The sequence below is a fragment of the Schistocerca nitens genome, chromosome 4 (genome assembly GCF_023898315.1).
Source record: "Schistocerca nitens isolate TAMUIC-IGC-003100 chromosome 4, iqSchNite1.1, whole genome shotgun sequence".
In the NCBI taxonomy this organism is placed as follows: Eukaryota; Metazoa; Arthropoda; class Insecta; order Orthoptera; family Acrididae; genus Schistocerca; species Schistocerca nitens.
Window position 1 is genome coordinate 112,570,321 of NC_064617.1, and position 12,980 is coordinate 112,583,300.

The window sequence follows — 12,980 nt, forward strand, 5'->3', positions numbered from 1 at the left end:
GTGTTTTCCACATATTCCTTTCCTCTCCGATTCTGCGTAAAACCTCCTCATTCCTTACCTTATCAGTCCACCTAATTTTCAACATTCGTCTGTAGCACCACATCTCAAATGCTTCGATTCTCTTCTGTTCCGGTTTTCCCACAGCCCATGTTTCACTACCATACAATGCTGTACTCCAGACGTACATCCTCAGAAATTTCTTCCTCAAATTAAGGCCGGTATTTGATATTAGTAGACTTCTCTTGGCCAGAAATGTCTTTTGTGCCATAGCGAGTCTGCTTTTGATGTCCTCCTTGCTCCGTCCGTCATTGGTTATTTTACTGCCTAGGTAGCAGAATTCCGTAACTTCATTGGATCGTGACCATCAATCCTGATGTTAAGTTTCTCGCTGTTCCTATTTCTACTACTTCTCATTACCTTCGTCTTTCTCCGATTTACTCTCAAACCATACTGTGTACTCATTAGACTGTTCATTCCGTTCAGCAGATCATTTAATTCTTCTTCACTTTCACTCAGGATAACAATGTCATCAGCGAATCGTATCATTGATATCCTTTCACCTTGTATTTTAATTCCACTCCTGAACCTTTCTTTTATTTCCATCATTGCTTCCTCGATGTACAGATTGAAGAGTAGGGGCGAAAGGCTACAGCCTTGTCTTACACCCTTCTTAATACGAGCACTTCGTTCTTGATCGTCCACTCTTATTATTCCCTCTTGGTTGTTGTACATATTGTATATGACCCGTCTCTCCCTATAGCTTACCCCTACTTTTTTGCTTATTATGCGACAGTAATGAAACTTACCGCCTGACAATGTCATCGAAGCAAATCTAGCACCATTGTTGTATGCTTGGCGCAGCAACTTAATTACGAAAAGAAAACGGAACTGGCGGTACTATAAACCGACACGCGCCCTCTGCAGAGTTACGGTAATACAATCACAAACCCAAATACTCTTTCTATTTCGAACATTAAATTGTTAAAATGTTGTATTTAATGCATATAATCGAAAATAAGGTCAATAACGGAAGCAACGTTCCATCTCTAATGTGGGGGAGAAAAAAAACCGACTTCGCCACTGACTTACAGTGGTCGATGCCAGAGCGACAAACTATTCGTCTTCAATAGAGTCACTAGATGTATGGTGGGAACAATCGAATAAATACAGTTTATTTAGTCCATTGTAGTTCTACGTCTCGGTTGAATTATTCATTCATTGTTTTGAGTCAAACCAGTCTATGGGAGCTACCGAATGAAAACGACAGATTCAGTCAGTTGCAGCTTTACGTATCGGTTGGACAGCTCTTTTTTTCATTCTTTTGAGTGATAAAGGTCTGTGGAAAAACAGTCGACGCACCCCGCATGCATTCACCTCTGAGCAGAAACAAACGATCGTTTTCGTGTCGTTAAATCATTATTGTTGTCTGCACTCTGTTATCGTCTGTCGTCACTATTATTGCCCTTGCGATATATGCTTTTTATTGAGAGTTAGTAAGCTGCTTTTAGTTCTGTTTTTGCTCCACGTTTATGAAAAGGCGTTTTCTTGATACTGAACTTTGAGATCAGGTCGAAATGCCGAAACACTCAATGACATAAAGCACTCCGTCTTCAGGCCACAAGTGGCCCATCGGGACCATCCGACCGTCGTGTCATCCTCATTGAGGATGCGGATAGGAGAGGCGTGTGGTCAGCACACCGCTCTCCCAGTCGTTATGATGGTTTTCTTTGACCGGAGCCGCTACTGTTCGGTCGAGTAGCTCCTCAATTGGCATCACGAGGCTGAGTGCACCGTGAAAAATGGCAACAGCGCATGGCGGCCTGGATGGTCACCCATCCAAGTGCCGACCACGCCCAACAGCGCTTAGCTTCGGTGATCTCACGGGAACCGGTGTATTCACTTCGGCAAGGCCGTTGCCCTCAGTGACATAGGAATGGAAGAATTGACATGACTGGATAAAAATTGACCCACAAGATAAATTTAGTGTTATATACAATATCTGCAAGGATGATTCGTATTATGAAACTATATTAATTAAAGAAACTGAAACAAAACTGACGAGTGATGACATATATAACTCACAGAAACAATTCCAACAAGTGACAGTGTTTGCTTAAGCCACCAAACAAAGAAAACTGTGTGTTACATGCCTTCTGCTCACGTCACCTCAGTATTTACTGAAGTAGAATTATCGTTGATTGGTGCAAACCAGCGGAAATAAAAATAGTTGTTAGATTATTTAAACATTAATATATAATGTCGCTCCAGTTACTAAATTTTAAAAATGTTTTCTGCTCACGTCACCTCAGCATTTGCGATATAGAATTATCGTTGATTGGTACACAACAACTGTAAGAGAGAGACAGAGCTTCAATAAATTTAAATAAAAAATAGTTCTTAGGTTATTTATAACGTAGCTCCAGTTATTAAACTTTAAAAACAGCCGAATATTTATACTTTGTGTGGTGTCACCACACTGGCTACGTTGTAGGCTTGAAATCGGCCGCGGTCCGTCAGTACACATCGGACCCGCGAGTCGCCACTCGACGCTACCAGACCGAGCGCCGCCACTCGGCTGATCTTACGAGACAAGCTAGCGCACTGGCCAGTTCTACAGCCGACGTTAATAGGAATGGTCCACTCGTTACAGCTTCAGAGATCTCATTTGCAGAGACGCTAGTTAGCATAGCCTTCAGCTAAGTCAGTAGGTACGACCTAGCCAGGCGCCATATACAGTTTATTTATCTACATGTGTGAAGCAATCAGAATTCTAAAGAAGTATTCGCAGTTCAGTCTATAACTGCACTTGAAAATTTTATTGTACAAAGTCAAGATCGACGTTCGCCGCTGATGCTGGATTAAAGCTAAGTATTTGTTTGTATTCCTGTGTACTAACTTACTAATCTCCTAAGATGTTCCAGATACATCCCGTCAAGTATAGTTCACTGATCCTCACGTCAGCCTACGTGATCAACGCGTGCAATAATGACCACCCCTTGTGATCAGACTGAGTCAAATTAGGTGACTCAGCCGGGTCACCCTTTTTCCATGAGGCCCTTAGTTCCGCCTCATACATAACACTTAATGCGAGAAGTACGAAAATTTCGTAGCTGAGTAAATAAATACGTAAATTTTGAGATGCTTCGTTTTTAGCAATACCGTACACTTTTCATTCCTTTCTCCTTGTAGTAAGATCTGTTGTTTGTATCTGTAGAAGTTGGCAACCGTAGTCACCGTTTATTACGTGTAACTGAAAATGCTGAAAAAGTACGTAACTGAAATCACTCAAACACAGAGTGAATTTAAACATTCACAGAATGAATGAAACATTAACAGAGTGAATGTAAACATTAACATTAACCGTCAGCGACTTGTGTCAATCAGTTATGTGAACATTCATGCGGCTGTTGTAACCCTCAGAGACTTGTCTCTGTCGGTTGTCTGCCATTAAGTTAAAGTTAGTAGACTTCCCAATTTGGCCGGGACAGTTCCGATTTTTGGATTCCGGCCCCACTTGTCCCCATCGGGTTCTGCTTGAATGTTCTGGTGTTTAGAAATCAAATCAAATTTCCAGTCTTGTGTGGTTTCGTCACGTAACTTTCTATTTCTCAGGCATTGTAAAAGTAACTATACTTTATTTCAGTATCGCATCCCTAATTTAACATACCGTGTTATGTTTTTACATAATCAGGCATCAAATTTTCGTGGTGCAATACCGAAGATTGAAGAACTGCATGTTGCAGTTGAAGAGATTCAAGAAACTCTTCATGATTTAAGAATGAATATGAGAGAGAAACCAAAAACCAGATACGTGCTACACGTTATGAGAAGTATTTTAAACAAACTTGAATCTGAGGGGGATATAAAACGTTAATAAATTCACTGAAAGAGTGTGTGAATATTATTACAGCAGCGTACACTATATTGGTCGACTGGCCACTTAGTGCCTTTTCAGACTACAAATGCCTTCTTTCGGACTTACGTACTTACATGGGATGAGGTAAAAAATGCTGCAAATCTCTTACAAATGTGTTACCAAACAGCAGAATTAATGACGTGTTCCAAGAGTGTCTTAATATGCAGCAGTTTGTCACGCTTCAGAGGATACAGAATGAAGAATAGAAAAACTGTTACTGATATGCGTTGGATACAAATGTTCCAGCACTTCACACTCAAACATATCTTCCCAGTACAAATGCAACAGTCGAGCGTGTATTTTCTTCGATGAATAAGATATGGACGTCGGAGAAAACTCAAATGAAATTAGATTCTTTGAAAACAATACTGATAATGAGAGTTAATTTCAAATACGGCTGTTCGGAATTCTACGATGGTTGCCCAGAAAGTACTGCACCGAATTTTTTTTCTCGTCTGAAAACAATGCTACGACTCCGAAACGTTACGTATGTATTATTGGAAGTCTCCTGAGTGAGCGCGCCGAGTTTCCGTAACTTCCGACAGATAGCGTAGCTGCAGCACAGTTTCAAAATGGCGTCTGTAGGTGATGTACGTTACAAGCAACGTGCCGTCGTTGAATTTCTCACTGCAGAGAAAGAAACTGTGGGCAATATTCACAAACGCTTGGAAAACTCTATGGAGCTTATGCTGTCGACAGAAGTACAGTTAGTCGCTGGGCACGGAGGGAGAGGTCATCAGAATGCGATTCGGCGGAGCTCCACGATTTGCAGCAATCAGGGAGACCATCCACGGCTGTCACACCTGACATGCTGCAGCGAGCTGATGATGTCATTCGTGAGGGCAGACTTTCACTTGTCTGGACCATTAAAGGAGAGATTTTGAGGACGATGAGGAGGTGATTCCGCCACCAGGACAAGGATTGGTACCGACAGGGCATACACGCCCTTGTTTCGCACTGGAGGGAGGCCATAACACGGGGTGGAGATTATATCGAAAAGACGGTGTGTAGATAAAACACCATTCTTTCGTGTGTGTAATTCTGATTATGTTCAATATAGAAATGTTGAAGAAAAAACATGCGGTGCATTACTGTTTGGGCAACACTTTATGCTTCCTTAAACGGAAAGGGTAGGAAACATCTGGTGAATCAAATTCACTCATCCCAGAAGCAAGGGGGCAAGAACAGCCAAATGTTAAAAGTTGTACTAAGCGAGTACTTTGTCCTTTTTACTAACTTTTAAGATCTAAGTGCGTTATAATTATACAGTAACTATGTATATGCCTGCATTTTAAATTATCTACCAGTGCCTACTTTTAATTTCGTTGCAAGCTTTAACAATGTGTAACAATTACAGATCATAATTGCAGTCCGAGTAGTCAGCAGTTATAAAATATGGTCACCTTAATCAAGTGAAACCACTCAAACACAGAGAGTGAGTGAAAACATTCGTACAGTTGACATGACAGCAGAGACTAGTTTCCTTCGATTGTCTTATTCGTCTGGAAAAAAAAAATAGTTACTGAGCGAAAAAACAGTGGACTAGTGAATCAATTGTTAAAACCAACTTGTTACTCCATCACTAACTGGAGATTGGTGGAAACGGTTTTTTGGTTTATACGGAGAGTTAACAAACGTGCTCCATAGTCTTAGAGAGCATGCAGTGTTGACCCAAACCGTGATGACAGCTGTCCGCCGCGAGATTAATGCCTCCTTGTGGCGTACGCGCACCACACGCGGTAAGGACAAGTACGAATGTGGAAACTAGCCGCGTGTTTGCTACAGTGCTATTAATTGATATGCAAGAATCGCAATGTTATACAGATTACATCCAAGTGAATCTGCACAAGGTGTGTAACGCGATCTTGTAATGGACCTGATACAATTGATCAGAATTACCCTCCAGAAATGATAATGGGATAGGATTCTGGTAAGTTTGATTGTTTAACAGATAAATGCCATGCTAAAAAATTACAGTTACCTTTATTTCCTTTGAATAGGATATAAAATTGGTCATGAATTTGTACAAGGAACAATCATGTACAGGGTGAGCGCACAGTCTTGCCCTGATTATAACAGTTTATTACAGAATAACCGTCTGACATGATAATTTACATTTGGTGCCGTTACATAGGTTAGTGTTGAGAGGCACCCACATGCCTTGCTCATACTGTGGCATCAAGCAGTTAGGCCTGCACGATGAGTGGTCTGCCAAGCAAGTGGATTCCTTCTTATTTATCGATTAACATGAACTCTAGTACTCACACTTAAGTTACAAGTTATCCTCCTATATGATTAATACGCAACGGAAACACGCATCTGACTATCAGTAATTTACAGAACTCTGACTGTACGCTACGCACTGGCAATACCACATTTTCTTTCTTTTTTTTATTTAACGGCTTTTGTCAACACGTGGCCACCGCACTGAATATGAATGGCGCACACATTATAAATTCGGGACATTATGACAACATACAATTCGAAGGAAACGTCCACCAATCTTTTTCTTTTCACTATCTTATTTATTCCGATAAATTCTCTAACCTAAACACACAAATTCTATAACCTACAACAATAACACATGAGAAATTCCGCCCAGTGGGCATGGCTTTACATTGGTGAATCTCTATATTATAGTCTCGTAATTATTTACCGCTACAGTGCACTTTCTGGATAGGATGGTGGATCTTTTATTATACCTCACACTTCGACTCTCACAATCATCATCACGAAACTTTCCTCCAGACCGAGCGGTACCGAAGGAACAGGCATAACCCACTAATCTTTTGAAACTACCTTGTTACTCTCCCATGCAAACCACACATACCCAAATTACATGACATACATCACACTACAATATGAAATACTACACAGAGAATAGTCACAACATTATCACTTTCAGCTTTCCCACTTCAATTAATATTTTTCCCAGTTTCACACGACACTGCCCCACTTTGTAATTCTACTTTCCTACTATGAACTCTGGAGATATTTGCACGTCTTCCTGAGCAATGCAAGCCAAGTGGCGTTGCTGGATAGACGGCCGACTCACCTTGCTTCTCTCTCAGAGTTTGAATCTAGCGTCACACGGAATCATATCACGCAAAAAAAATGGCTCTGAGCACTATGGGACTCAACTGCTGAGGTCATTAGTCCCCTAGAACTTAGAACTAGTTAAACCTAACTAACCTAAGGACATCACAAACATCCATGCCCGAGGCAGGATTCGAACCTGCGACCGTAGCGGTCTTGCGGTTCCAGACTGCAGCGCCTTTAACCGCACGGCCACTTCGGCCGGCCATATCACGCAAAGTAATATTAAGAACATATTCATCACACACGCGAGTCCTCAACTGATACCATGGACGAGTACTTCTCTTTATCCTTTGTCTCATACACAGATTGAGATTCACACAGTACTCACCACGTGGAAGTACTCGTCTCTAATTTCAAGTCCTGCACACGCCATTTCTTAAATATTTCAACTTATGGTACACACGCTATTTCTTAAATTTTTCAACTTATTGTACACACGCTAGTAATTCAGCTTAACTTAAGCACACGGAAGTATTTCAACTTATTGCTACACGTGGTTTCATTGTGACCGTTGGTCACTTCCGAAGATTACTACAATCCCATCAATATTACCTGCCTGACATTTAATTCTCCCCACAAAAGCTCCTGAGATAGAGAAATTGTTATTTCAAACTACTCTTAAATATTCCACATGCATACCATGTCTCCACTCTTTTGTCAATACGGAGCACAACTAAAACAGGTCTTAACAGCACAAGATCCCAGCGGCAGAGTGCTGAAACATGGCCGTTCTCCAGGTCCTCTCACACCTCTGTCAAAGTGGGGGAGCACCTTGCTACCGTATTGGTCAGCCACATTTCAGGCGCTCAAAGCTCAGGTAAATTTCATCTCTTTGGTCCCACCAAAGGTGGCCAAAGGATCGTCTCAAAGATGATCATATATTCACATTCACTATCTGCGGTTAGCAGATGACCATACATTCATTCATTTCACAGATCTCACCAAACTGGATGTAGGGATTTACTTTGTGGGAGTGCACATGTGATCAGTTAAATAAATAAATTGTCATTCTTTCCCACACTGGTATCCAGCTTCGCTGTATTAATTGAAATTGAGTTATTTTACAAAAAAAATGTGTTCTGACAAAAATAAAGAAATATGTTGTACCTATTTTCAATGTCAGGCGGTATGTACCCTTTCAGTGTTACTAGTTGTTTTTAAGACCACTTACTTTAGTAAACCTCAACCTGTGCTCCCTTGGTAGCTCGGAGAATGTCAAGGCGGTATTCCAGTTCCCGTCAAGTGTTTCGTAATGTGTGTTCTGTCACAGTACCACAGTAGCTTGTATCCTAGCCTTCAGTTCGTCGACGTCAGCAACTGGTGTGACAAATACTCTGTCCTTCATATAGCCCCAGAATAAAAAAGTCAAGGGGCGTTATGTCTGGAGAGGGAAGTACTGTCCGGATCGGTGGATTGGAAGGAATGGTCCAACACCCTGGCCAACCCGCTCACCAGACATTACACCCCTTGACTTTTTTTTCTGGGGCTATATGAAGGACAGAGTCTTCGTCACACCAGTTGCTGACGTCGACGAACTGAAGGCAAGGATACAAGCTGCTGTGGTTACTGTGACAGAATACATGTTACGAAACACCTGGCGGGAACTGGAATACCGCCTCGACATTCTCCGAGCTACCAAGGGAGCACACTATGAGATTTACTAATGTAAGATAGGATGCTTACGTACTTGTCACCTGCCAGAGTCGTATCTAGACGTGTCTGGGGTCCCATATCACTCCAACTGCACACGCCACTCTGAAGCAATTCAGGACGTGTGAGTTGTCGCATTGTCCTGCTGGAATTACCCAAGTCCGTCGGAATGCACAACGGACATGAATGGATGCAGGTGATCAGACAGGATGTAACGTAAGTGGTCTTAAAAAAAACTAGTAACACTAACCTATGTAACGGCATCAAATGTATCTTATTATGTCAAACGGTTATTATGTTATAAATTTTTATAACCAGGGCAAGACTTTGTGCTCACCCTGTATATTAACGTAAACCAAACATGTAAATAGTCCTCACACATAGTCCTCTGGTCTGCGATTCAATTGTAGCTTACATATCGCAGGCAGCGCACGAGCAATCCATCGAAGTTACATCTGCTTGAGTGCGCTAGCAATAAATTCCTTAGTCATGGACCTCTTACAGCAGTAACCGATCTGACAACTGCGCCAGACACTTGTTGTCTTATATAGGCGTTGCCGACAGCCGCGCCTTATTCTGCCAGTTTACATATCTCTGTATTTGAATAGCCGGCCGGTGTGGCCGAGCGGTTCTAGGCGCTTCAGTCTGGAACCGCTCGACCGCTACGGTCGCAGGTTCGAATCCTGCCTCGGGCATGGATGTGTGTGATGTCCTTAGGTTAGTTAGGTTTAAGTAGTTCTAAGTTCTAGGGGACTAATGACCTCAGATGTTATGTCCCATAGTGCTCAGAGCCATTTGAACCATATGTATTCGAATACGCCGCGTGCCTATACCAGTTTCTTTGGCGATTCAGTGCAATAAGCAGTGACAGAACATACCTTTAACTTATTTCTATTTCCTTCTTAGCAAAATAATATTAAGGAATGAAGCTGCACGAAACAGTAGTCATGCTCCCAAGAGCATATAATCATCATAAATATTAACTTAAGCTCTTGGTAAATAGCTAGAGGAGAATAGAAATGACAAAATTTGGGGAGGGGGGGCGAGAACGGTGTCTGTAGGGTGGTGCACCCTGTAATGTGTGAGGAAGAGTTTCCTCTGAATCTCTTCCAGTGTGCGACTGAATCACGGCGCACATTTCACACCGGCCGTTATTCTAGGACTGGAGACACCGAAGGAGAAGGATGAGCGGGAGGGTAGCGGGAAACCTAGACAGCATTAATCTTCGCAGCTCGGCGGTGAGATACGCCTGTGCGACGCGGGAGCTGACGGCGCACAGCGAAACACATCCGTGTCGCTTAGCGGGGGCGTCGCGCCGCTTGAAACAGACGAATGTCGCCGGCGGAGGCCGTCCCTCTCCCTGGCGCCAGCCGCGGGGTGGGGGTGGGGGACCTGCCGCGCTAATTCAATCTCCTCTCGCACCGGCCGCTAATTTTTGCAACTGAAGAAATACGGCGACCACCTATCTTGTTTTGAACTTCGTTCGTGCCAAGGGGACTTCGTGCAGCGCTAGTAGACTTAATACAACTACAAATTGAAACAAGTCGGCCAATTTGAGGCTGACAATTAACTTACAGACTGATGCAATGTTATTTTACTTACGCCATCGTTATCGGGAAAGGATGAGAACCACTTTCGTAAATTACATAAATAATTCCAAGAGATCAGTCAGTAATACACTCCAAGACAAAAAAGGACGCACCGCGAAGGAATTACCCGAATGGGACGGAAATCGGAAGATGTGATGCACATGTTCTGACAAAGAATTTCAGAAAAATTAGATACTTATTGAAGAGAAGATCTTCAAAAACTGAGCAAGTCAATAACACGTTTGCCCACCTCCGGCACTTATGCAAGCAATTGTTAGGGTGACATTGGTTGACACAGTAGTTGGGCGTTCTCCTCAGGTCTGTTGTTGTTGTGGTCTTCAGTCCTGAGACTGGCTTGATGCAGCTCTCCATGCTACTCTATCCTGTGCAAGCTTCTTCATCTCCCAGTACCTATGGCAACCTACATCCTTCTGAATCTGCTTGGTGTATTCATCTCTTGGTCTCCCTCTACGATTTTTACCCTCCACGCTGCACTCCAATACTAAATTGGCGATCCCTTGGTGCCTCAGAACATGTCCTACCAACCGATCCCTTCTTCTAGTCAAGTTGTGCCACAAACTCCTCCACAATTCTATTCAAAACCTCCTCATTAGTTAAGTGATCTACCCATCTAATCTTCAGCACTCTTATGTAGCACCACATTTCGAAAGCTTCTATTCTTCTTGTCCAAACTATTTATCGTCCATGTTTCACTTCAGTACATGGCTACACTCCATACAAATACTTTCAGAAACGACTTCCTGACACTTAAATCTATACTCGATGTTAACAAATTTCTGTTCTTCAGAAACGCTTTCCTTCCCATTGCCAGTATACATTTTATATACTCTCTACTTCGACCATCATCGGTTATTTTGCTCTCCAAATTGCAAAACACATTACTACTTTAAGAATCTCATTTCCTAACCTAATTCCCTCAGCACCACACGACTTAATTGGACTACATTCCGTTACCCTCGTTTTACTTTTGTTGATGTTCCTCAGGGCTATCGTGCCAAATTCTGTCTAATTGGCGCTTTAGATTGTCAAAATGCCGAGCAGGTTAGAGGGTCCTACCCATAATGCTCCAAACGTTCAAACGTTCTCAATTGGGGAGAGATCCGACGACCTTGACGGTCAAGGCAGGGTTTGGCAAGCACAAAGACAAGCAATAGAAACTCTCGCTGCGTGCGGACGGACATTATCTTTCTTAAATCTATGCCCGGGATGGCTTGTCATGAGGGCCAACATATTGTTGTTGAAATACCGCTGTGCCGGATGACAACTAAAGGGGTTCGTTCTACCTTGAAAGACCACCACTCCTGACTCACGGGCCATAAGGCAGACGACGGATTGGTATCGCAATGCTGTCCAGGGCACCTCCAGATATGTCTTCGGCCTGGAATCTCATTGACTGGAATACAATTGTACGCTTGGCTTCCCAGGTCACCGGAATTTAATCCGGTGATCGTGGGATTTACCTGAAGTCGCAAGTCTACAGCGATCGTCCGACCTCATCAGGGAAGCTAAACGACGACATCCGACTGTAATTTCTCACCATATCTACCGTATCTGCTGTACAGTGTCGTTCATAGCATTGTAAAAAAATGTTCAAATATGTGTGAATTCCTAAGGGGCCAAACTGCTGAGGTCTTCGGTCCCTAGACTTACACACTACTTGAGCTACCTTAAACTAACTTATGCGAGGAACAACACACACACCCATACCCGAGGGAGGACTCGAACCGCCCTCGTGAGGGGCTTCGCAATCCGTGACGTGGCGCCTCAAACCGCGCGGCCACTTCACGCTGCACAGCATTGTCCCTCGAGTACAGGTATTGCTGATGAACAGTGGCGGATCTGTTGATCATTTTTTGTAAAGAACACTGTCTTTGCTAAGAATTACTTGCTGTACTTATTATTGCCTTTGTATCATATGAAACCCCATTCGTTTGTTATTTTGTGCATTTTTTTTTTCTTTGCTTTAGTAATACCCCACGTCATTTCAAGCACATGTGTCAATTTTTACCTCTCTACTATTTTTGTCAGACGTCCCGCATTTCCTAAGACGTCCCATATTTCCGGCTGTGTCCCATGTTTCAACCTTGTTCGACTATTATTGCGAAATCTTTCGCGCTACAGCTGGCAAGCAACTGTTATCTATGCATGTACCACAAGAAGGTACGAATATCTCGGCTCTCACATTCTTCTAATTGCTTATTATACATCTCTCTTTGTTTCTACAATTTTGTGTTTAACATTTTCATTAGTTTGCTGACTCGTTTAAATGTCTTGTCAACTCTTGTTAGCAATACTGTAACGTATTTTCAATTCCATTCTAGACTGTCATTCTAGTTTAAAAATTCGTTCACTGTTTTGCGAGAACTGCTTAGTGTTGAACGTTTTACGCTTGTGAATTATGTCTAAAACTATAGATGAAACGAGTGCTTTAAGCGACAGTGACACAGAAAATTCGTCTAGAAGTTGTGAAACAGCTTCTAATAAAGCCAAAGACTTTCTAGGTACATTCCGAACTGGAACAATTCCTGGTTAAGGTAAGCGAAAGAAAAATCGTACGAGTCGTGCTGTCGTCGCCTGTGCAGTGAAGATTTCTCATGTGCTCATGGAGGCGTTGCTGTTGTAAGACAACATGCGGCACTAAATCTCACATGGCTGTTGTTAGCAATAAGGCATCAAGTACCTTATCCAAATATTTTCTCGAAGAC

At 42.5% G+C, this 12,980-nt stretch overlaps 1 pseudogene; it reads right to left on the minus strand.

Annotated features, from left to right (window-relative positions):
* Nucleotides 1–1,800: 1,800 nt before the first annotated feature.
* LOC126254282 (5S ribosomal RNA) lies at nucleotides 1,801–1,918 on the minus strand (annotated as a pseudogene).
* Nucleotides 1,919–12,980: the final 11,062 nt, after the last annotated feature.